Source organism: Cavia porcellus, unplaced genomic scaffold (assembly GCF_034190915.1).
Source record: "Cavia porcellus strain 051 isolate PalLab524CR breed Dunkin Hartley unplaced genomic scaffold, mCavPor4.1 scaffold_31, whole genome shotgun sequence".
Taxonomy (NCBI): domain Eukaryota; kingdom Metazoa; phylum Chordata; class Mammalia; order Rodentia; family Caviidae; genus Cavia; species Cavia porcellus.
In genome coordinates, this window is record NW_026947514.1 from 21,319,851 (window position 1) to 21,343,222 (window position 23,372).

Sequence of the window (23,372 nt, forward strand, 5' to 3'; positions counted from 1 at the left end):
TCTCGTAGCCTCACCCCTAGCGTGCTTTTCTTAGAAAAATTTAATTGAGTTGAGTGAAATCTGAAACTCACGGAGATGAGTCACTCTATGTGGCATGAGCAGCAGAAGGGTGTTTCCCTTAGCGCCCTCGTACAAAACTGACTTCTTTTTTTCCAACCTGCACTACGTGGACAGCGTGGACAGCGCTCTTTGGCTGGTAGCGTCCAACGAAATGCTCACACATTTACTTAGTTGCAGACACATTTTCCCTGTGGCCCTATTTTGATTGAAACACGTACCATAAGTGGAACTGTCTGCACCGGAGCTGGAGACAGAAGCCTTTTATTCTTTTTCTTTTTTTTCTTCCCAAGGCAAACACAAAAGGAATTGAAGATTCACAAGTCTATTTCATTGGCATCTGTGTCTCATTGCCCATTTGAGACTTAACAGTAAATACACTTTCACAGCTAAATTGATATTTTGTGGTTTTGGGTTAGTTTAACTGAGGAATAATGTGTTAGGTGTCACCAGACAGCAAGGTAAATTAGGGTAGGACATTTAATCTGTAGAGTAATAAAATAGAAGATTGTGAATAGAGATGAAACCCTAATCTTGTTTTGTTTTGTCTTGCCTTTGGTTTTTACGCAGGCTGTCGCTTTATAACTTAGGCTGGCCTTGAGCTCTCAGTGGCCTTCCTGTCTCAGCTTCCTGAGTGCTGGTATTACACCTGGCTGAACGTAAACCAATCTTAACATTATAAAAACTAAATTGCATCCCATTAGATGTGTTACCACTGTGAAAAGGGACTTTTTAGCTGTGTCCCCACCCCAGGCTAAGTCATCATGACAAATGGGGCAGATGCTTCAGGGTGGGCTGCAGACACGAAGGTCATGGAGTCTCCTGGAGCGGATTCCTTTTTTTGTTTTTGTTTTTGGTACCAGGATCGAAATGGCAACTTCATATTTACCAAGCAGGCACTTATGACATTGGGCTAAATCCCCAGCCCTGCAGATTCCGTGTTTCCAACTGCTCCTTCTGTCATCCTGAGTTTCCTGATCCTTTCATAAAAAGGACTAATGGTCAATGCTAAATGCAAAGAGGGAGGAAATAGGTGCCGTGGAATCCTACCCTGAGCGGCCAGTTGCCCCTGTGAGCCCCTCACCTCCCATGGTGTCCACAGACCAGCTTGCCCTGCGTGCTCATGAGGACCCTGTCCAGCCACTAGGACTAAAATGTGAGAAGTAATTGAAGTAACTTTTTCACCAACACCAGATTCTTACGGGGCTTCGAGGTAGAAATAACACATTCCAGTGGCCTAAAACAATTGGCTCCTAATATACAGGCAATATATGTTTCAAAAGTCAATCTTAAAATTTGTTACCTAACATTTTGTGCTCTGTTCACCAATCTTTACTCTAGGATCTGTGTTCCATGTATTAAATGTAAAATGAATTTTAAGATGAGTATGAACCAGGCATCCTGGTGCACATCTATGATCCCAGTACCCCAGAAGGCTGAGGCAGGATAATCACAAATTCGAGCTCAGCTTGAATAACTTAGCAAGACTCTATGTCAAAAGGAGGAGAGGGTTTTAAAGGGCATGGTGTAAAGGCCCTGAGTTCGATCTCCACTACTGAAAGAGAGTTGCAGGGAGAAAACACAAAAGAATGGATTTAAAGCAGTTTTATCCTCTATGAGCCATCTTTGCAATTGACTGACTGACTGAACAGAACGTGTGACCGTCACTAAGCACACTTAGGCGCTGGAGTTGATCACTCCATGACACTGGGACTCTTTACTCCCACTTAACAGATAAAGATGCAAACTTGGAGAGGCCAAGCAACTTGCTTTCAGACCACTCTGCTAGTGTTGGTCTCGAAATCCCAAGCTCTCCACTGTGAACTCTGCTGTGCAGAATGTTCAGCGCAGCTCGCAAGTTTCATAACAGAGACATAAACCAGGGCCATGGGGAACAGGAAAGAGCAACACCTGTCTCTTTCATACATCAGCCTTGTCCGCACTGGCGCTCGGTCTGTTTTTAGCTTGAGCTACTACAGGGCTTGCAGGCATCAGTGCTGTGCTACAGGGCTAAAACCAAAGCGCATCTGGGGCACTCAGGTAGCTCATTCTGCTCCACCACGTCCAGGCTGGGAGGAGGTGGCACAAATGGCTTCAGGAGCTCTGTGGTTGGGATCTGAACCATGTGACGTCTACTGGGACTGGTATATCCAAAACAGCTCCTACATTGCCATGCCTGGCACCAGGAACTGCCCAGGGCCTCCCTTTACATGCAGAGAGGTTTTGGAGTAGCAGAAATCCCTCCAGCCACCATCCTGAGAGCCCAGGCGATGCTGCAGGGCTCCTTCGGATTGGCTTCAGGGATCTTAAATAGAGCCCAGAGTCAAGGGTGTGCATGTGAGGGAACAGGCTCTGCTTCCCAGGGGAAGACTTCCTGGGAGACAGAAGAGAAGGAATCTTGGAGCCGAGCTTGCTGCAATCACAGATTCCCCGTTCTCTGTGGCACCAGCAACCTTGATAGTGCGTAAATCAGTTACGGAAAACACCAGTGTTTGACTTGCTTCAGGATAACTTTTCTGCATGAAACTCGTGGGAACACAAGAACAATAATAAATCACACAGCTCCAGCCTCAAAATTGTGCTACACTGTGGCCCTTAGGAGCTTTTCAAAGCCAAAACTGTGTCCCCATCTTCAGGGTCCAGGAGCTTCTCAGGTAACTGCTACCAACCCAGATCTAGCACTAGACTTCCCGTGTCCACTTTCCTGAAGTAGTTCGAGCTAGTGGAAAAGCCCAGTGGGGCCAGTGGAGACGTGTGTGTGTGTGTGTGTGTGTGTGTGTGTGTGTGTGTGTGTGTGCAATGTTAATCTCTTTTGTTTTCAATTCTTTGAGCTGCTCCCCCCCCCCCACTTCGTCCTGCCTCTCTGCCCTTCCTCCTGCTGGCCAGATGCACCATTGCCTGTGCTCTCAGGAAATCGGGTCCATCTGTCCCATGCCCCGCTGGGTTTTCCCTTTACAGCCCTTCTTACTGTTGATTACAGCGTGGTTTAATCTCCACCTCCCTGTTAAATCTCCAGAGCACAGGCACCAGCCCATCCTGCTCACCAGTGTGTGTCCACAGCAAGGCACAGTGCCCAATGCAAATTAGTGCAATTACTGTCTGGATTAGCAGACGGGCTTTCTGGTAGAAATACCGTTATAGAGGATGACAAAGATCTCCAGAGAACCCGCAGCGAAAGTGTACTTGAAGGGTTTATGTGTGTGACTTAGCCGCTTTCCTGCCTGATGGTCTCAGTTCCCAAGCAAGCAGGAGAAATCCCTTCTGGGGAGACAGTGCAGCAGACAGAGAGGAAAACAAAAAGGGTGCTGTCAAGTGACTTCAGGGCCCAGGCCTGACGGCTGCCACCCCACTCAGGAAAGGCTGTGCTCCCCAAGTGGGGACAGAGGGCCCTGCACTAAATGTGGCCTTTTGAAGTCATAAGGCCCTTTGCAAAGGGAAAAGCATGAACCCCTGAGTACCTACATCACTGCAGAAAGACGCCCGCTGCGCTCCTAGCCACAGTGTGGGGATCTCACAGCACCCAAACGCTCGCTCTGGGTGCTCTGGGCTGGGAGGGAGGAGACCTAAGCAAAGCTGCAGGCTAAAGGGACAGCGCACAGACGACACAGGGCACAGCCTTGCACGCAGTGTCTTTCTTTACCTCCCAGGTGAAAGACACTGGAAACTTGCAAGGAATAGGAGCAGCTTAGGCACCCTCGAAAGTCTTCTATAATGGCAGTCTAGCGAAAGCACTGATTTGGTTTGGTTTGGTTTTTAGCCCTATTAAAAGCTGAAAACTAAGGCGTGCTTATCATCTATTCTTTATGGGAAGTGCCTCAATCTGTGACTAGAGAAGATGCCCAGCCATTTCATTCTGTTCTCCTTCCTCGACGTGATGTGTTTATGTGACCACAGGCAGCGAGCTAGGTCCTCGAATAGATTCATCATGCACACGGGCTCCTCTCTCCAGCTAGAACTGCTGCTTTCGGGGTGAACAATAAACTGCAGCAGGTTGTCCTATAAACTCTCCCAACTCCGTGTGTGCGTGTGTGTGCGTGTGTGTGTGCCGACTTCCAACCTTGTTATTAATTTAAAACCTGCAAAAAACACATCAGCTCCTCTAAAAAGGGTGACTGTAGTTACCAAAATTTCCACTAGAGGGAACCAAAGGGCTACTTCGGAAAGAAAGTTGGGCAGGGAAAACCTGTCATAACTTTTTCAGAAGTCTTTCCTGAGAATAGATGAAATCTGAGGGGTGTGCGCCCCCAGCTTCCCACAACCAGATCACTAGCTGCTAGAAGCACCGCGTGGGCCTCTCTGCGGTGTCACCGATGCTGCCGCGCTGCACCTCTCTTGATCTTTTGTATGAGACTGCTGAGGTGGTGGAGGACAGATGTTGGCTGACATCGTCTACCCGGTGCTGGGGGGAGCGCCCAGAGAAACAGAGCTCCTGACGCTTTGCCCCACTGCACGTGACCGCCACAGGCGGCTTCCAGCTTCATGCTGAGAGAGGAGCAGAGCCAGCAGGTACCCAGTACTGGACAAGGTGTCGAAGGAGGATTCCAGCTCCAACGAACTCAGAGACAGGCACCCAGGAGACGGTGACCCCCACCCCATCTCCCAGTGAGAATGTGAGGTCGGATTTCTTGGTGCACACATGTAATCCCTGCACTCAGGAGGCTGAGGCAGAAGAATCCCTGGGAGTTTGAGGCCAATCAGGGCTATGTAGTGAGTTCAAAGATAGCCCAAACTACATAATAAGCCCTTGTCTCAAAAATAAAATATACATATATAAATATATTTTTTTTTAAATAAGAATTTGCTAAATGTTCTTGGTGGTTTGCTGTTTGCTTGTTAGTTAGTTAGTTTGTTTGTTTGTTTCAGTACTGGAGACTGAACCCAGGGCCTTTGCATGAACTTCATTTCCTTTTTTAGGTCACTAAGTTGTCTGGGCTGGACAAACTTGCTATTTTCCTGCCTCGGCCTTTCAGATGCTGACCTTACAGGTGGGATCACACCTGGATATTTTGCATTTCTTTTGCTCAAAGCCTGGATGATCTTTCCTGTTCTAGAAAATGATACGCATTTCTTTTCCTGCAAACTGTTAATCGTGTTGCTTGCTTTTCCCATTAGACTATCGATCCTCATTGATTTCTGCGAGCTTTTATGTTCAGGAATTGAACCTCTTGCTGGAAAGTGAACTGCCAGTGATTTCTCCCTTTAAATATGCTTTTGTTCACTTTGATGGTATGTGTTTGACACGCACACTTTTTTGTTACATAAGCAAATGCCTCAAACTTTTTCTTTATGGCTTCAGGATCTGCGTGATCACCAAAGAACATCTATCTTTTTTCAAATGTTCCAACAAGTAGAAAAAGGCATCTTTAAAAATCGGTACACTGATTAGGGCTGGACCTGAGTGGGCCAGTGAAAGACACATTCCAAATTAATGTTCTTTAAATATTACTGAAGCTTATTCAGAATCTAGGGAAGAGGACTGGGGAGATTGCTCAGACAGCAGCTGGCAGCTCTGGGGTTGAGGAGCCCCAGCCTGGCTCCCAATGCCCACCCCGTACAGCCCCTGCCAGGGTCTCCCTAGAGAGCAGCTCATCTCGGAGCTCTCTCCTGGCTGTGCTGGGCACACTGCGGACCTTCTCCCTCCTCTTCTGCCCTGAGCCCGCCAGCTGTTCCGAGTGAGCAGAGATTGCCCTCTCCGGGCAGGTGCAGGAAGCTGGTTCAGCCGCAGAAGGCTGCCCACGGTTCTGGAGGAAGAACCAAACTTGATGGGCTGTGACTGGAAGCAGACGGCTGTGGGGGGACAGGGTTTCCTCATCTCGGTGTGAGAAGTTTCTGAAAGACCTGGACGGGTGTGTGCTCCTGCATAGACAGCCCCAGCAAATGAAGTGCATGTGAGTCACAGCCCTCAACTAGAGAAGGACCTGAAAACTCTCGAACAGCCTTAGTTGCCTTTACCCCTTGGTTTCTCTTTTTGTCCTATCATGCAAATTATGCTCTCTCTCTCTCTCTCTCTCTCTCTCTCTCTCTCTCTCTCTCTTTATCTCTCTCTCTCTCTCTCTCTCTCTCACACACACACACACACACACACACACACACACAGAGGAGGTGAAGAGGCATTCTCAGCTCTTACCAGCACTAAAGGAGAGTGTGGGTGGCCAAAGAGTGTTAAACCATTACTGAGAGGAAACATATATAAGGATATTTTAAAATCTAGAAACACTGAGCTGAGAAAAAAGGATAAGCCTGACTCAACACGTTCTGAGCAAGTCAAGAAAGAAGCAGTGGACTTCTTGGAGAGCTACATTGCCTCACTCATGCCGTGGTCTGCTCCTCACACCTGCAGCAGAGGCCGAAAGCCAATCCCGGGGAGTGCCTGGGCCATGGCCGGGTGTCCCTCCCTAGATGCTGCACTAGACAGTTCCTGGAAGAGCTCCAGCCACCACCCCGATTACTCCTTGCTATCAGCCTCCCAGCTGTCCTCCCACTTCAAGAGTACAGGTCCTGGGGTCAGTAGGCCAGGTCGGACCCAGTGGGGTCAGCAATTCTACACCAGGCCGCTCACTGAGCACTGGACAAGGGGTGTTTCTCAGCTCCCTTGGCTGTCAGCGTCTTGACAAAACATTGCAAGCTTTCCCCTAATTGCTGCTCCTTCCCCAGGAAATTTTCATACCACAAGTGTCCTGCATGACTGCATAACATAACCTGTTATGTAATATATGCACATCTTGTGTGTTATATATAGAAAAATGTCCTTATGCCAGCCAAGAATTCATTGTCACCTTTTGGAGGTCATTATGGCCTCCAATATATCACGCACTGTTGGTAAAAACAAGAGATGAGAAATAAATGCCCATCCAAAGGACTGATTACATACAGCAGGCTACATGCAAGGAATAAGACACTACGTAGCCACAAGAAGGAAGGAGTCTTCTCTGTAGCACTAGGATAAATGCTCCAAAATATACCCAGAGGAGGAAAATACCCCAAACTGGACATTGTTTACAGCACGGTGCCCTTTTGTCAAATGGAAAGAAAGAATAGCTGTGCCTAAACGATCCCCGGAATATACACGCAGGGTATGATCGACACTGGTGTCCTCAGAGGGAGGAAGACTGGGTAGCAATAAGACAGAAATGGGAGAGAAAATTCTGACTGTGTCCTCTTAGCCGTGGGGTTGTGTTAAAAGGTAAAAATCTAATTTACTATTAGCGCTGGTATTTTCTAGTGCATCTCATTCAAACACTAGTATGGCAAAACCAGCAGCCTTCCCTGATATCTGCAGTTGGAGGACTCTACCATTCACTGGATTTTTTTTTTTTAAGAGCAGAATATATTTATTGAGAGAAAAAAAAGCTTCTGTCTGAGAGAGAGAGAGAGAAGGGGTCCTGAGTGGATTTCCAAAGATTCTGTCTTTTCTAGGGACTTTTGTAGAGCACAACCACAAAGTGAGGCAGGTCTAAGGTGGGGAAAACCTCACAAGGTGGGCATGAAGCGGGACAGAACTGTGGCCACCCAGTGAGATTCACGCTCAGGTAAAATAGATTAAATCCGGGACAAATGGGGAAGTGAGCCACATAGAAAGCAGGCATGCATAAAGAGCAGTGAATCCTCCTAAAGGGGGTTGGGATAGCTTCCTCAGGGTGATGGAGACCTACTTAGAATACCAATCCCTGATGCCTAGCCTTAGGAAGCACACAGGTGTATTTATTTTATCTCTTGTCTTGAGGTCTGGCCCACAGCACATCCCTTGGACCTAAGGACAGGACACACAGGTCTTTTTGCCTCTAGTATCCATTTCGACCACCTTCAAGTAAGGTTTTGTCACCTCGGGGTTTTCCACTACACCTCCACAGCTAAACTATTTTGCTGAGCCTGGAAATGGAATTTCCCTGACTCCCCTTCCGCTCACCCACACAGTTAATTAATTCCCATATAGCCACGGATTGATCGTGACATTATAATATACAGTGACTACCCACACCTGCCACAGGAACTTTGTCCTTGGACACAAAGGTCACTGCCTGATTTGGTGAATATTCTGAAGCCAAAATTTTCCACCAAATACTCCTGCCTTTAAGGACTCATGCGAACATGCAAAACCCTAAACTAATGAGGAGCGCTTCATGCGTTCGATTTGCTGGGTCTTTCCCCTTCGTGTTGTTAAGGTTGCTTAGGAGAGGCCCTTGCTGCTGGGTGTCAGGGGCTTGTGGCAGGACAGGAGTGCGGGGCTGTTAAGGAAGGCAGGTCACAGTGGGCAGGGGAACTGAGGTTGAAGGAAAAGGGTTAATTCACCAAGAGCTGTCCTGGGTGGAGGATTCAGTGTGTCTAGTGGATCTGATGTGGTCACTGTAAGTACTCGGTGGCTGTCACTCATTGGCTGTCGCTGTAATAAATAACTCAGGGGCTGTATGTAGGGCAGGAGGCTGGCGTCCGGTCTTCTGGTTTGGACAGGTGCTGTTTAAAGCTGTTTCACTTTCTTCAAAAATCAGCTAGTCACTCTAGCTGATATCTGTACCCTTAGAGGTTAGCAAATTACAATCTAAGATCTTCCAAGTGTTACAGGCAACTGAGTTGGATAAAAAAATATTATAGGTAGTCAGACAGGGCTAGGTCCTCGAAGGAGCCAGTGCAGAAGCCCAGATACCTTGTAACTGTGTGGGAGACAGGCACCTCCTGCTGTGGGCCAGGCCTCAAACAAAAGATCAAACAAATGCATCCACATCCTAAGGATTGACATTCTAAACAGCTCCAGTCACCCTGAGGAAGCCAGGAGTTACCATCCCATCCCGACCCTCTAGGGAAGAGTCACTGCTCTCTAAGCATGCCCGCTTGCTACTACTGGTCGCTTATTTGTCCCTGATTTAATCAATTTTATCTGAGCGTTAATCTGATTGGTTAACCACAGTTCTGTTCCACCTTATGCCACCTGGCAAGTTCTCATGCCCCACCCCACCCCACCCCGCCTCACCTTGTGGTTTTGCTCATTAAAATTCCCCAGAAAAGACAGGTCCTTGCAACCCACTCAGGATCCCTTCTGTTTCTCTCCCAGACAGAAGCTTTCTTTCTCTCAGTAAATATATTCTGCTCTTAACCTCTGCTGTTCCTAAAATTCATGCTTCAATTTTTAAAAACACAAACTCATATGGGACATATAGTTGGTTTAGAGTTTCGTTACCCTCTATCACAAGAACAATTTTTAAAAATCAAACTATAGTCACATGTTACTGAAGATTGGACTCTGTCCCCAGAAAGAGGTCACTGAGCGGTTTTGTAGCTGAGCAAACTCAGAGAGTAAACTGACACAAACCTGACGGCATACATCACTCAGCCCGGCCTTCAGATGTAATCAAAAGTACTCATTCTGTAAGTCCATTGAAAGGATCTGTGTGGTGCTTATATGGTTTGATCAGTTGTTGTATGCCTATATCTGGTAATCTGGAGCCACTATTTTGAAGATAACAATATGCAATACAATGCTCACCACTAATTTCTTCTTATTAGCTTGTTTTGAAATTCTGTATCTTTTTTAAATTTTCTTTTAAAAAAACGTGGAAAAGTGACGCCTGTTTCAAAATAAAAAATAAAGAAGGGCTGGGAATGTAGCCCTCTGTTTAATCCCTAGTACTGCAGAAAAGAAGTGGGGGAGGAAGAATGGAAGGAGAAGAGAAATAAGAAAGAGGTGTACAATGCGCAGGCTATGGTATAATATGGCACGGCGTTTTACAGCAAACATTTTTTCCCACAAGTAGAAAGAATACACTAAAATAATGATAAAAGCACAGTATAGCAGGCTACATATACAACTCAGTCAGTCGTACAGCGTCTGCCCGGCAAGTGCAAGGTCCTGAATTCGATCTCCAGTACCAAAAACAAACAAAAGTGCGGTATGGCAAATACTTAAATCAGCAATACAGTCACTTATGATCAAGTATTACCTGCCCTACATAATCACATTGCTGTGCTGAGCTAAACAGAGAGTGCAGTCGGTCTGTCCACCATAAGATTATACAGAGCAGAAAGACCTCAGGGCTGTGTACCTCAGCACCACCACAAAAGCGAACAATGCTTTATGAGACAGCTACGGCATCACTAAGCAACAGAGATTTTTCTTTTCTGGTAATCAAACTCAGGACCTCACGCTTGCAAGGCAGGCGCTGTGCCGCTGAACTACAACCCAGCCCTGAGCTCTTTCTGCTCGGTGTAATCTTCTGGGACCGAGAGCCACCGTTAGCTGTAACCTTACACAGTGCGGGACTGCAGTTGCTAGCTGCCAGTTTCAACTTCAGAGAAGTAGATAGAGCCTTTTGCACATTTCACAATTGGAAGTCTTCCCTTTCTTTGATGTTTATGGAAAACATGTTTAAATTGCCAAATTGGAGCGGCTTTAAGTAAAAATAAATGTGCGATGCTAACATTTAGATTTACTCTAGACATAGTGAAAACACAATTTATCAGTAAAGTGAGGGTGTAGGTCTCAGGTCACACAAAGGGTCGCCGAGTCAGTCAGCAGACGGCCCTAACGCTCGATGGAGCCAGCATGGTTCGCCCAAAAGGGGGCGCCAAAGCAGCGCTTCTCACCCATGCTTGATGGTCAACTCTCCAGGCCCCGCCCCCAAGCAGGGGAGGGCGGGGCGCAGGATTGACAGCCTATCTAAACCTGCGCGATTGGGGTAGGGGCGAAGAATCTGTGGGCCAAAGTGCAAAGGAAGAGCTGGGAATTCTGAGCAGGCCCAACCCATAGATTCTGCTTCAAACGCCAGGTTTATTTTGAGCTTTTACCATACTGCTCGGAGAAGCAGTAATACTCTTTTCCAAACCTAGAGTGTCCTGAGCGTTCAGTGAGAGGGTTCAAGTCTTTCCCTGGAGGAGGTGATACCCTAACAAACTCGCATGCAAACCTGGAAACTGAGGGACAGCCAAATGTGCCTGAGTACACTTGTCAAACCCATATAGAACTGAAGTTAAACCTGCAACGAAGATCGCTTCGTTGTGATCTTCCGACAGTCTGTTGCTAGGGTTCTCAGTTTTCTCTGACGAGGGTACTTGTTTAATTCCAAAGACTGTCAGAATAATAGTTATAATTTTATAGAGTGACTTTATGAGCTAGGAAGGACCCCAAAGGTATTTGCCCTCCCCTTGCAATAACCGTGATGTCCAGCAGGGGACCTCAGTGCACGCGTTTTTCAGCAGGAGTCTTGCATCCCAGTGCTCCATTTGAAGGTGAGATTTCTAATGATTCTCTTAACCTGTTGCCAAGTCTCCCTGCATCACTAATGTAAAGGGACTTCAAATAACCATCCATGGGCTTGAAGGGAAGCGCAGGCTCTGGGATCTGAATCTGGGTCCAGTCCTTTTCGGTGTGTTGTTGAGTAATCGTGACTCAAGTCATGGACCTCAAATCCCCGTAATGGTCACAGTCATTACCATGCCTGCCTCCCTAACGCTGTCTCTTCAGTCTTCAAAGAAGCTGCTTTACTCTCCCTACCTGGCCCAACTCACCCACTCCTCCTGCAGGTCACACAGGGCTGGAGAACCCAGAGGTTCTGGGGACAGGGACCCCGGGCAGCAGTGCCCAGGGCAGGTGAGGCAGCTCCTTAGCAAGCAGTTTACAATATGAATTATTAATACCTGTTCGGGAACAAGCACATCATAGGTGTCCCACAGTAGTGTGTGCCTTCTCCTGCAAACCCTCCAAGTACAATTCAGATCTTCACAGTCCAGCACAAGCGTCGGTTGGCCCACATGGCCACCGGAGCTACAGGCTGATTCCACGGAGGCAGGAGCCTGGTGTGCCGTTCTTACTACTGAAAAACACATGTTGAGTATTATTTTGGTCCATTCCACCTGCTGTTGCCAACCACCCTACACAGGGTGGCTGAGATGCAGCAAAAATTTATTTCTCACATTCCTGGAAGCTGAGAAGCCCAAGATCACAGCCCTGGAAGATTGTGTGTATGGTCAACAAATGTGTCTTGTCTCTGCCTCCTCATGTGGCAAAGGAGCAAGGTGGCCCTCCTGGGGCTTTTTTTTTATTTCTTTCTTTTTCTTTTTTCTTTTTTTTATTTTTTGGAGACAGGGTCTCTTTATACAGTTCAAGGCTGACCTCAAACTCAGAGCAATCTTCCTGCCTCAGCCTCCCAAATGCTGGGATTACAGGCATGTACCCCCATGCCCTGTTTCTTGGGATATATATATATGTATATATATGAGCACTAATCCCATTCATGAGGGCCACACCCACTGACCCATTCATGTCCCCAAATCCCATCTTCAGTATCGACCATCACCAGTAACACACACACACACACACACACACGCACACGCACACGCACACGCACACGCACACAGAGCATCCATATATGGGATATGTATAATGGTTGAAAAGGTCAAGCATTTCATTGCAAGAATCATCTGAGACACTTAAGGAACACACCAAGATGAAAAGACTTCCTAAGCTGGTCCCTAAGAAATTGTCACTCAGTAGGTCTGGGCTAAGACCTGTCAATCTTTATGCTTCAAAAATGCTCTCAAGAGATTCCGAGCTGGGCACTTGCCAATAATCCTAATACGCAGGAGGCTACGTAGTGAGTTCAAGACCAGCCTAAACTACAGAGCAAGACCCTGTCTCAACCAAGAGAGGGAGAGAGATTCTGATTTCCAAATAAGTTTGAGAGGTATTAAATAATTTATAAATATATGTAACGTCACCAAAATGCTATTGAAAATAGTAATAATTTCCACAATGCACTTTTGTTTATAAAACAAGATTTCATATGTATGGGTCTGCTTACAACTAAATGTATTCATACATAGAAAAAAGTTTGGAAGGATGGACCCAGCTTCGGGAGAGGTGGCTGCCTTTGGAAGCACGGGGGAACAGAAGGGTTTTCCCTTCTTCCCTGCGTACAGGAGTGCTTGTACATCATGTTAAGCAAGGACCTCATAGGTTCTGAGCATTAGGGAAGGATGAGCAGGGCGGAAGTCAGAGTGATGCTATTTGTTCTGCGCCCAGCACTGCAGCGGGGTGGTCCCTCCAGGGTCTCAGGCTGGCCTAGAACTCACAGCGACCCTTCGTCAGACCCTTCCCCTGGAGCCTGGAATGAGATCAACCTGGCCCGCACCCTGCAGGCTCCTCCCCAGCTGAGACGCCTTTCCCTCCTCACCTCTGTGCCAAGGGAGTCCAGACTTGGATGGGAAAAGGGCCTTACAGATCACTGCTTGGCCTGCCGCAGGGCCCAGCAATGAGGTCACCCTGCACAGCTGCAAACTATTTCAAGGAAACAGGTGGCGGCCCAGGCCTCTTCCAGGCTGGGCATTTGCTTGGAGAGGCCTCTTTCAAGGGCGTCTTCGAAGCCCAGCCACAGAGACCTCTGCAGCTGGGGAAGGGGAGAACAGGACAGCAAGGTGCCCTCAGGAACCAGCAGACAGTGCCTCTCTTCACCACCCCAGGTCTCAGCCTGGGCTGCATGTTCATCCAGAGAGCTGGCACCAGAGCTGCTTCCCAGACCGAGAAAATCAAACTCTTTCAGATGGGGCCCAGCATCAGCCTTCTGAGCCGGCCGGGTTACTCTACTGTGCAGATTAGGTTGTGCCCTTGAATCTAACCTTTGCAGCTGAAGTCCCTGGAAGCTTGTTGGAAATGCATACTCTCAGGCCCGGAGATCACAACCCTGAGAAATCAGAATCTGCAGTCTACCAATACCCTCAAAAAAGTAGATGTATTTCAGCATTTGGATGCCCTGCAGCTGTTCTCAGGGGGCTTGGGAAATAGGACACAGGCTCTGAGGACACCCAGAGAGGGGGAAAGCCCAGCTAAGTCCCTGACTTCACTGAGGTACAGTCACCTCACTGGTAAACGGAAATAATAAAACATTCATCCTGGATGGTCCCTGATGGTGAAGCCTGGCAAAGCTCGGAGAACACCTGGTCCCTAGCACTTAGTAAATTTGAGCTCTTGTTTCATTAGGATCATAACTGTTTCCAGTCTCAAACAACCTGCTGGGTTGGCCAGCCTGGTATGAGCAGGATCTGGCCACGATTCTGGTCCAGCTCAGTCCCCATCCTGCCAGAGTCCAGTGTTTTTTTCTCAGACATGAGGACCAGAAAGTCCACGGCTCAGTGCACACACTCTCCAATTCCAACAGAGTTGTTTTCCCTGCTGAAATCATGTGATTGCTCCATCGTTAGGAAAAGCAAAACAATAAAAGGGTGTAGGTTCTTGTAATAGCTGTAGAAGCTGGATTGGGGAGCTTCTGTGCCAGCTGGAGAGGAGAAGGGCTTGGAGGAGGAGTTTGCCAAGTCCAGGCCTCCCAGGAGAGCTGGTTACCATTCAGTTCTGGATCACGGGCTGGAGGACGCGTGTGGAGGCAGCCCGGATAGCAATGAACAGGGGATGCCACTAAGAGATAGAATGTGCTCAAGGGTATCGTAGCTTCTTCCAAGATGGTATTTTTTACTTACATCTTTTTAAATGTTGTTTTAAAATTTTTTATTATTTGTTTGTTTTGAGACAGGGTCTTGCTATGTAGTTCAGGCTGGCTTTGAACTCACTGGGTAGCCCAGGCTGTTCTCAAACTGGAGGTGCTCCTCCTGCCTCTGTGCACCCCTACACCTAGCTTGATAATGGTACTTTTTGGGTGGCACGCACACCTCTTATCCTAGCACTCCTGAGGCAGAAGCAAGAGAATCACCATGTGTTCATTTTACAGGCAAAAAACAACAGATTCAGAGATGTTTAGGTCTAGGGTTAAACCACTATGGAAGGGCAAAACGGGGACTCACACAGAGGGTGTCCTGGGGCCACTCTGGGCCACTGTCCTACAGCCTCTCCTCAGTCCACAGAGTATGGCACTGAGGCTGAGACCTTTCCAAATAAGATTGGACTGCTGGTTAGGTGTTTGTTCCTGTTTGTGTCCAGAGAGGCCCCCGGCTATCACTCTGTCCATTCCTTAATCCCTCCAGAGGGGGCACTGCGGTCCACCGTCAACTACAGTTTGTGTTTGTAAATGACAAGAGTTTAAAATTATTTCCCATTCTCTTTCTCACCTTTCAAAAAAAACACTATTGGAGATGTTAGGAAGTATATAGTTAAGGCAAAAGGAGAGGTGGATCTTTTTTTGAGGAACAGGAGTTCGACAGAATGAATCCTAACTGCTGGGGTGATTGGGAGAGGAAAAATACTTGGTGATTTTGCTGTCAAAAAGAAGACATTTCAGGCAAAATGAATAGCAGAAGTAAAGGCTCAAAGACAGCGAGTGTAGCTCTGTGCTTATTCTGTTTGTTTTCGATCACTGCAATGTAGGTCCCTTGACCTGGAAATGGAACTCAGGACCTCACACTTGCCAGGCAGACGCTATTGCTCTGAGCTATATCCCTGATCTCCCTTGAAATATTTGACTGGGATTTCAAGGGCAAATGATTCTGAATTTTAAACGATTTTTAAGTCATTGTAATAGTGTCTACAAATTCTTATCACAATGCACCATGCATGCTCCCGAACACTTGATATACTCCAGCCTGCAAAGTGCTACCTGTCTCATGGGCCCCACACTGAGCTCTGGGCTGCTGAGGGACTGTCTTTCATTTTTCTTATCCATAGCACCTAGGAACGTTTTAAGGCACATTCTTAAATATTTATGTAACAAACAAATCTTGGCACTGGAAGAACAATTAGTCATCACACTCTATAGACCTGATTTCAAGTTCATTGCATGTTCATAGAAGTTGTCTTTGTTACTTTTCTCTTGTTGAGACAAAATACCTATGCCCAAGGTTAAGGGGGAAAGGTGTAATTTAGCTCACAGTGTGTGGAGGTTTCACTTCATAATCAGCTGGCTCCAGACAGCAAAAGCAACAAGTAGGAGAGACAAATTCCTCATATTGTATGCAGTCTTCTGGGATTACGACAGTGCCAGTCCAATCAGTGGAAGGACCCACCAATCACCCACCATTAACTCCAGCACGCTTAATCCTAGCATCTTACCATGAATCAGTGAGTGTTTGGGGACATAGATAGATACAAACGTAACAGAATAGAAAGATAACCATCAACCAGAGAGGTATCGGAGGACTTAAAGAGGATACAAAGCTTGGCTTGGAAACAAGAAGTCTAAATAAAGATTCTTCAACACCACTTCAGCATTTTAACAGCAAGAGCTCCCACTTACAAGAATGTTGGTTGGGGAGGGTAGTACAGGGAAGGAGAGGAGAAACAAGGTCCTCATATGAGATTTCTTTTGTTCACATTTTCTCAGCCTTAAGGTTGGAATCTGGAAGACAGTGTCTATAACCTTTCCTGTTCCTAGCATGTTCCACAAAGTGACAGGGCCATGCATACTGGTGGAATGGAAATGCTTTATCAAAAAGACAAAACCAAACCTGGGTAATGGACAGACACCAATTAAGAATTCAGAGAGGCTGGGCATGGTGACTCTTGCCTGTAATCCCAACATTCTGTGGAGGCTGAGGCAAGAGGTTCACAAATTTAAACTCAGTCTGGGCAACTTAGCAAGACCTTGCCTCAAAATACAAGATAATAAAAAGGCTGGGGTATAGCTCATTCTGAAAGCCATGGGTTCACCAGCTCATCAGTCCTGGAAAAACAAAGACTTTGTAGAACAGAGCTCTAAAAGCAATGGGGTCTTACTGTAGAATTTTTAATGGCTACAGGTTTAAATGGAGCTGTGGGACAAAAAGGCACAAACTGTCCCACTCCTATGTCCCTTTGCATTCTCCAAAACTGCCCCTTAAAATGGTCCTAGTACGAAACCAGCAAAAGCTACACTACCGTGTTGGTAGCGCTTAGCTATATTCAAATTACAATACAATTTAAAATTCAGTGTTTCTAACTGCAACTAACCACATTCCAAGAGTCTAACGGCTGCATGGACTGGTGGCTGCTTTACTGAACAGCTCAGCTAAAGAACTTCTCTGTCATCATACAATGTTTAATTGGACCGTGCAGAGCTAAGGAGTAAATCCTGCTGGGTTGCAGGAGTGTGAGGGTTAACTGAACTCTTTCACAGGCTTTTCACAGGTTCAAAAGAGTTCCTCCACACTTTGACACTTTTAGCTACTACATCTTAAGATTTAATTAACATTGCCCTTATTAACAGTTTCTGCACTCAGGATATTTGCTGTGTACTTTGATTTTTACAATTCAGTGTTGTTGTTTTTCTTTAGTATGTTCACAAAGTCGTGTAACCATAACCCCTATCTAATTATAGAGCTTTTTCATCTCTCCAAAAGGAAACCTCATTTTCATCAAGCAATCTCTCCCTGATTTCTCCTTCTCCTTAAAAATCACTAATCTACCTCCTGTCTCTACAGATTCCCCTATTCTACATATTTCACAGGGATAAAGTCATACATCATGTGACTTTATTTTAATTTCTTATTTTTTAGTACCGGGAGTTGAACTCATGACCTTGAACTTGTCAGGCAGGTGCTTATACCACTGAGCTAACTCCTCAGTTCATTATGTGACCTTTTCCTTTCCTTTGCATGTTTTGAAGATTCATTCATTGTATTGTGTATTAGTGCTTCATTTGTATAGCTGAATAATATTCTGTCATATGAATAGATTACATTTTGTTTATCTGTCATCTGCTGATGGGTGTTTGGGCTTTTTCTACTTTTCAGCTGTTATGAATAACGATGTACAAATGATTGTGCATGAATATTAATGTACAAATTTGTGTGTGGGCAAATGTTTTCAGTTTTTCTGGATAAATAACAGGTATGAAATTACTGGGTGATATGTTAATGCTAATTTTTGAGGAACTGCCAAACTATTTTCTAAATCAGTTGTACCATCTTGTCTCAAATACATTTTTAAAAAGCCAAACATTTATTTTTCTCTTTCCTAACAGCACTGGGTGTACCGGAACTACCTATTTGAAGCTGACTGAATGGATGGTCACTCTCACTCACTCCAAATGTCCATCCACCCTGGAACTGGAAGATGGCCTTCTGGAGTCCCAGGAGCGAGGTGCGGCTCCAGGCTCCTCAAGGGCTGCATGCCAGCCTGTCAATAATGCTCACCTGTCAATTCAGGCTTATTGAGTAGCTACTATGTTTCACATCCTGAGCCAGACAGAGGGGCCCATAGCTAAGTGATGCACAGTCCTCTAATGGAAAAGATGGTCAACTAAACAGGTCATTAGGACGCTGTTGCTTCATGCCTGGCAGTTAGTGAAGATCTCACAGAGGAACAGATGTTTTATTTGAGACTTGATAGCTCTGAAGAAGTCACTGAAGAAATAAGATGCAAGAAGCAGAATTAAATAAGACATTGTTTTAGTTACTTTTTACTCGTTGCTGAAGCAAAATACCTGAAGCCCAAGTTAGGAAAGGAAAGGTTTATTTTTTATAGTTTTTGGAGGTTTAGTCTACACTTAGTTGGCTTCCAGGCAGGTGGGTATGGCTGGGCCTCAGTTCATGGCACCTGCAAACAGCAAGGCAGAAACCGGCAGAGAGCAAGACACACCTTCTTCCTGCCATTACATCACATCCTGGCTCCACCCCTAGGTGGATGTAGCACTGACACCATCAATCCAAGCACTAAACAATGAACCAATCACAAATGCACAATGCAAACTCTTGAGGCCTGGGGGCCACAGACATAAACCATGACAGACATTTTTCTAGATGAGACAGGAGAAGCTCTTGCCATCAAGAAGATTCTAATGTGCTTGGGTGGGATCCAGATTCTCCTTTCCCTTGTCCCCCTTTCTGTGCATGTCACAATGTCACTTTTCATCCTTGGACTGATCTTCCTTTGATGCAACCAAGATTTACCCATTTTACTCATTGGCTGGGCCAGCTTTGTCCTCTGGCTGACATAACTCTCTAAAGTGAATACATGACAATTCTGACAGAACTTCAGCATTGGCAAAAGCCACAGCTATAGCCAGGCGTGGTGGCTCACACCAGCAATTCCAGCACTCAGGAGGCTGAGGCAGAAGGATCCTTGCAAGTTTGAGACAAGCCTGGGCTACATAGTGAGCTCAAGGCCAGCCTGAACTGCATAGTGAGACCCTGCTTAGAAAGACCAAAAAAAAAAAAAAAGCCACAGCTATAAAAAATGAACTAGAAATACAAGGAACAGCCATGTAAGTGCTGTCCTCCGATGGCTTCCACCTGCTACTACACCTGATGTTTTAATCAGAGGAGGCTCAACCCATGGGCCAGTTCAGCTTTTCAACATGGCAGGAACTTGTTGTTTGTCTATTAATATAAATATAAACTCTGGTGGACTAGAGATAACAGAGCTAATTTCCTTTTAGGGACTTGGTCTCTTTAAGTGCATGACGTTAAACTCATCCTACAATAGGAACAAACTTTTCAAGAGCTGCTTAAGATGGTTTTTCACTTAGATCTTGAAGTATTTGCCTATCAAGCCAGATTTCTCACTCAAGGATTCTGTCAGCAAGGGAAGAATAGAACAGGAAGAAATACCTTGTAGAAAAATGGACACGAATGTCGTATTATTTACTTATACACACTGCCTATCTTGGTGTGCAGAGGGAATGCTTTTAAGAGTGATAAAACAGGAGTCCTGTAGCACCTGGTTTTATAGTAGCTGGTTTATTTTTTTACTTTTAGAAAGACATATTGCAAGCCAATGTGGTGGCACCTGCTTGTAATCCCAGCATTCTGGGAGGCTGAGGTGGGATCATAAATTCGAGCCTAGTCTGGGCAATTTAGTGAGACCCTGTCTCAAAAAAAATTCTTTATTTAAAGTGCAGATGGTTTGAAATGTTGGGCAATTATTATTCAGCCTCATCTCCTTAGCTTGGTATTACATTCCTTGGAAATAATGAATGATCTCTCCTTGGTGCCCTTTTTCTCCGGGTAGCACAGTTGTTGCGCCACTGAGACCCAGGACAAGTCGCTTCACCTTTGTGACCCCCTCAGGGTGTGCAGCCTCCAGCTACAATCCACGTTATTTAGCGCCTACAGCTCATAAGCTACTGCTCTGAGCCCTGTGCTTCTAGTGCAGTGAAAAGTGTAAAAATAAAGTCAGGAGACTGACAGAAGAGAGGCCAGGGCGAGACGGCGCTGGCACCTCGAAGGTCCCCAGCCAGCTCCAAGGGGATCTCCATTCTCCCCCACCCACTCTTGCTTTCCTGGAAGCGACACTTTCTGCTCCGCTCGGTGCTGCACGGGGGTTCTCATTGTTGCAACGGGGACAGGAGACATGGTAAGGGGCCAGGCGACCCCAGCACTGGCGCGGGGGGAAGCTGGCTGCAGTTCGTGAGGGTCTGGACTCAGGTCCCCTGGGCGCCCGGCCCGGCCCCGCCTCGCTCCGCGGCGGCCCAATCAGCGTGCGGCTCCGGCGGAGTCGCGGCCAATCAGGAGCGGCGGGAGCGGCGCCCGGAGCCGGCGGGGCCGAGCGAGCCCGGAGTCCGGAGCCGGGCGCCGGCGGTGGCGCTGCGGATCGGAGATCGCGAATCGAGAGCGGCGCGACCGGACCGGATCTCCGGGCCACGCGACCCACGGCTGGGACCCCGCGGACAGACGGCGTCGCGGTAACGGAGCACTACGCCGGCCGGGTGGGGGTTGGGGCCGCGGGGAGGGGGCCGCGCAGGTGGAGCGGACAGGGGCTGCGCAGCAGGGTCCTAGCGCCGCCTGTGTCGGGGCTCGGCAGAGCCTGGGGCTGCACGTGCGCACCCGCCGCGTCCTGCGCGGGGGACCTCGGCCCGGGGCGGGCTGGAGACATCGACGACCCGCAGCGCTCCTGCCCCCGGCGTCCAGGTCTTCCAGGAGTAGAGAGGCGACAACAGGTGTCGTCGGGAAGGTGCGTCTCCAGCACCCGCCCCAGGAACCCTGGGGTCCAGATGGGACCCCGGATCGGCCTGCAGGCGCCGAGCCCGTTGGACAGCGCCCGGGGGCGCCTGGCGGACGGAGCTGGGCTCAGAGCTTCCTGCGCGCGTTGCCAAGCAATGGACCCCGCCTCTCGCTGGAGAGAGAGGAGTTGAAGATGAGACTCAAGAGTGCATGTGAGTGTGCGTGTGTGTGCATGTGTGAGAGTTGTGTGTGTATGCGTGTGAGTGTGCATGCGTGTGCATGTGCACGCGTGTGTTAAGGAGCAGCCCGCAGGCTGCGAACGCCTCATCAACCCGCCTGCTCCCCCGCAGCTCTCCCTCTCCCTCCTCAGTTCCCTTGCGGTCGGGGAAGCTGCAGTAACCAGGGCCCTGTAGTTTTGAAGATTGGAGGAGCCAATGCCTGAAAGACATCAAACAGCGCTGAGCACTCATGGAGGCTGGTTTTTATTATTACGTGAAGTGCATGGTCGCTGTTAAAGAGTAAGTCAGACGTGTCCAAACTGGCCCAACAAGCATTTGGAGCTCTGTGCAGCTTTCTCCACTTGGAGGAAATTGCTGTTGTTAATGTTACTGAGGGTACCTTTTAAAGGTGATACATGCTTTGGGGGAGGGTACAAAAGCCTGCTCCTTTGGGAAGGTGGGAGAGAAATGGGTGCTAGCTGGTAACCAGTTTTGTAACCCTTGGAAAAATTAGTATGAGTAGTATGTTAAGGGAATGTGGTAGTACTTTGTTGAATGCTTCTTTTTCACTAGTATAGTGAATTGTGGTGGTGAAAAATTTTTAGGTTTTTATACAAACAAGTAAAATTTAAAAGAAAAAGCAAAACAGGAAGGAAGTTGAGGGAACAAACCTATGACATTTAGAGGCAGTTGGCCATCTGTCCCTTCTGCTCTCATGGTATTGACCAAGGTCAATCATTTGGCCAAACCTGATGTCAGAGGTATGGAGAAGTATAACCTACTGGGGTGTCTTTTCTAGGTGTGTTAGAATTAACACATCCAAAACCACATGTTAATATGTACCAGTTCCCCAATATGAATGTAGCTATTATGTATTGTGAACATACACTTATAAAAATGTGAATTAAAGACAGAATAAATACATCCATTTAGAGAAAATATCTTTTCAGAGGGTTAGAAACCCACTTTCAGATGCAAATCTTGCAAGTGTCACAGGAATGTGGCAATCCTTCCAGTGTTGAAGATGAGGAATCTCCAGGCTCCACTGGGGAGATCTTGCTGCTGTGCAGGAAGAGACTTGTAGTGCAGGTTGAAGACTCCGAGAGCCAAACCTCACCTGTGATTGAGGCTGTGACTGAGGCAGGAAAATTGGACCAGCTTCTCTCCTCTCTGAGCCAGTCTCCTGTTCTGTAAGATGGGGACTTAAGTTTATAATTGTTTTAGTGGGATTCTAAGAATTATGTCAAAGAATGGGAAGCCACTAACACCATAGTTCCAGGGACACAGTTATAGATCTGTAGCATTTGGAAGGGGTTATAAAGGTGAGGGCGATCAGACATACCTGGGAAGGATAAAGACCTGAGTAAGCATAACGGTTGAGCTGAGTGTAAAATGCTGAGAGATCTCTTGTGTGGCCAGTAGTAAGGTGGAATTTGAAAGAATAGAGGGGAGAAGATATTCCAGGCAACGAGGAATGGTCAGAAGGGTTTTCATTGTCAGGTTGTACTAACAGTAACTAACCCCCAAACCTGTGATTTATAACAACATGGGTTCCTTTACCGCTGATACTGCATGTTGAGGTGGATCATATATAGTCCAACCTGTTCATCTGTCTTCATTTCCAGTTCCACTGAGTTTAAGAAATAGGGACAGAGCTAATCTCATTTGTGGCAAAGGGAAAGAGAACTTGAGGGAACAAACCTATGACATTTAGAGGCAGTTGGCCATCTGTCCCTTCCGCTCTCATGGTATTGACCAAGGTCAATCATTTGGCCAAACCTGATGTCAGAGTTATGGAGAAGTATAAATTTCCTGCAGATGCTGAAATGTGTCTGGGGAGGTAGGAAGCTACAGAAGGAAACAAGGTCAGAGAAGTGGCCCAGAGGCTGGTAATAGAGGACCTTGGGTTAGATGCCTGCAGCTTAGGACTTTATTCTGTGGTAGGGAGCAACCTACTGGGGTTTGATAGGATCAGAATCTAGTAGCAATGGGGAGAGAAGACTCAAATAGCTGAGCCAAATGAAGACAGTAGCCTTGACTCTCTCGGTGTCTTTCACCTGACTTGAAATTTCACTACTGGAAAATGATTCGTCCGGCACTTGACTGAGTTGTCTGCTTTCTAAGTCCTCTGCTAAAATGCACATGCTCTCACCTCTTAAAGTGCTTGTGTTGAAATATCATGTAAAGCATTGGTTCTTAAACCGTGCACATCAGAGTCACCTGAATACTTGAGAAAAACAGATTGCTGGCCCTACCTTGAGCCCAGAATTTCAAAATCAGTCTGGAGTGAAGCCGAGTATTAGTATTTCT

The 23,372-nt window shown here is 46.9% G+C and overlaps 1 protein-coding gene across 3 annotated transcripts in view; it reads left to right on the forward strand.

Annotated features, from left to right (window-relative positions):
- Positions 1-20,430: 20,430 nt before the first annotated feature.
- Positions 20,431-23,372, forward strand: part of Ston2 (stonin 2) — a 143,510-nt gene continuing 140,568 nt past the window's right edge. Inside the window, exon 1 of one of the 3 annotated variants that reach the window (XM_003472461.5) lies at positions 20,431-20,585. The gene's annotated coding sequence lies outside the window, so the exon portion shown is untranslated. Of the gene's footprint in view, positions 20,586-20,637; positions 21,057-21,076; positions 21,363-23,372 lie in introns of those variants that run through there. The other 2 variants (XM_013155285.3, XM_063241163.1) reach the window with 2 other exon arrangements.